A 2,570-nucleotide genomic window follows, 5' to 3' on the forward strand; every position below is an offset into this window, starting at 1 on the left:
GCTGTGGCCTCTCCCGTTGCGGAGCACAGGCTCCGGACGTGCAGGCTCCGGACATGCAGGCTCAGCGGCCATGGCTCACGGGCGCAGCCGCTCCGCGGCATGTGGGATCTTCCCGGACCGGGGCACGAACCCGTGTCCCCTGCATTGGCAGGCGGACTCTCAACCACTGCGCCACCAGGGAAGCCCTATCATCCTCTTCTTACAGATCAGGGAATCGAAGCTTAGCACGTTTGTTAGGTTAACTGCCTAAAGCCACCTGGCTGGCGAGAAGAAGAGTGAGAGCTTGACCCTACCTGTATGACCCCAGAGCCTGTGATTTTTAACCACCACATAATTACTAATCTTACAGGGATGACAAATACCATAAATAGCATTGCGTTAGTTTCCTATGGCTGCTCTAACAAATTATCACAAATTTAGTGGCTTCGAACAACACAGATTGATTATCTCAAAGCTGTGGAGGTCAGAAATCCAACATGCTCTCACAAGGGTAAAGCCAAGTTGTGGTCATGACTGCATTCCTCCTGGAGTCTCCAGGGGGGAATTCCACATCCTTGCCTTTTCCAGCTTCTAGAAGCTTCCCTCATTCATTGACTCATGGCTCCTTCTTCCATCTTCAAAGCCAGCAACATCGCATCTCTCTGACCCACTCCTGTCTTCATGTCTCTCTCTGACTACAGATGAGAAAGGTTCTCTGCTTTTTAGGACTTATGTGATCACGTCTGGCTCACCTGGTTTATCCAGGGCAATCTCCCCATCTCAAGATTCTTAATCACATCTGCATGGTCCTTTTTGCCCTGGAAGGTCACATATTCACAGATTCCAAAGTTTAAGGTGTAGACATCTTTGGGGTGCCATTTTTCTACTGACCACACCAGGAGAGAGGACGCAAGGGGAGCAGTCTGGAGGTACAGGCTACCCGGGAGGGACAGGAACCCCAGCCAAGGACTGAGAAGGTGTGAAGCCCCTGCCCAGTCACAGAGCTGGGGCCTTAGAAAGCCTGAGAGTGGCCTGGTGTGGAGAGTGGGGGGAAATGGCCCCTGCTGAGGCTGGAGAATGTGCCAGGGGCAAGATCGTGAGGAACATGGCTGGCAGGTAGGGGAGGGAATCCATTATGGTTCTGGGAGAAAAGGGCAATAAATAAAAAGGTCAAGAAGGGGATACAATTGATTTCATTTTTCAGCTCATTCTGCTGCTGTGTGGAGAACAGATTGGTAGGGAACGAGAGTGGACACAATTCGGAGGGTATTTCTATAGTTCAGGTGGGAGATGTTGGTGGTCTGGACCAAGATGCTGGTACTGCAGAGCCAGAGGAGAGGTCTGCCTGGGCTCTTCCCCAGAGCGAATGGCAGGGCTGGGTGATTGCTTGGATGTGCTGTTAAGGGGGAGACTTCTAGGTTTCTTAGTGGGATCACTGGAGTCAGGGGGGGCATGGTAGTTGGAGGAAGACCAGGCTTGGATGGGAGTGGGATGGTCAGAGCCAGGTGGCTCTAGAAAGAGCAAAGGCAGTTGATACAAGAAAAAATCCTCTTGAGGACAAGAGGCCAGAACTGAGTGGGTATAACCAGGGCAATATCTTTTACCAAATCGCTCATTTTGGTTCTTACGACTGAATATTTGTAGAGGCCATATTTCTTTAAGAGGACCCAAATGCATGACATTAAAATGTTTCCTGGAAAATTATGCAGACCAAATATTCTGACTGTTGGTTTGGTTTGATTAAGGGCAACAGATCTGTTATCATATTTCAGACTTTCCATCGAAATAACCAAGTATTCTTTTTTATTTCCTCTCTCTCTTTCACATGGTACCTTTATGTGCACTATATATATATATATATATATATATATATATATATATTCATTTTGTTTTTCAGCTAATACATATAGAGGTGTACATTTTAACAGAATTAATATTTTGCAAAAAGAAGATTTCAGGAAACTATGTTTGACATAAGCCAATTATGGGATGAAACAAAAGGCAATCAACTCACCATGCAAGGTTGAATTAACAGAATTGCACACACGCTCGTGTAACTTATCAACTTAATTTATACACCAGTCCTGGGATGAGACTCCACAGTCATCTTGTTTAGACCTCACAATGTGGCTGCATCTACTGACACATGTTAGGTTGGGAAGCTTGATACTAGAAAAGAGTGGAGTGAATTCTCCTGGGGAGCAAGGACACTTCAGAATTTCCTATTCATCCCTGGGGACTGCGGTTGTCTGACGCATGGATGGTTGGATGCCCAGACTTCCCTGGAAAAACTTTCCTTGTGTTCTTCCCTTTAGACTGTTTCAGTGGTTCTCAAACTGCAGGGAGCCTAAGAATTACTATATAGGGCTATATTGGATAAAGGCATGTTTGATTTGCAATTTAAGACAATTCAAGGGTACTTTACACTTTAATTTTTGCCTTCTGTGCTGATTTTAGAACTTAAACTCTCTATAAATTCTTGGAACTTACTGTGATCTGGGGCAATAATTCCAAGTCTGATTTTGGGAGGTATTTCATCACCCTGCCTTTGAACAGTAGAAGGGCTGAAGTTACAGGCAGCCGGGAGATGC

The sequence above is a fragment of the Aethalodelphis obliquidens genome, unplaced genomic scaffold, assembly GCF_003676395.1.
Source record: "Aethalodelphis obliquidens isolate GAN/ISIS:26980383/991018 unplaced genomic scaffold, ASM367639v1 scaffold1, whole genome shotgun sequence".
In the NCBI taxonomy this organism is placed as follows: Eukaryota; Metazoa; Chordata; class Mammalia; order Artiodactyla; family Delphinidae; genus Aethalodelphis; species Aethalodelphis obliquidens.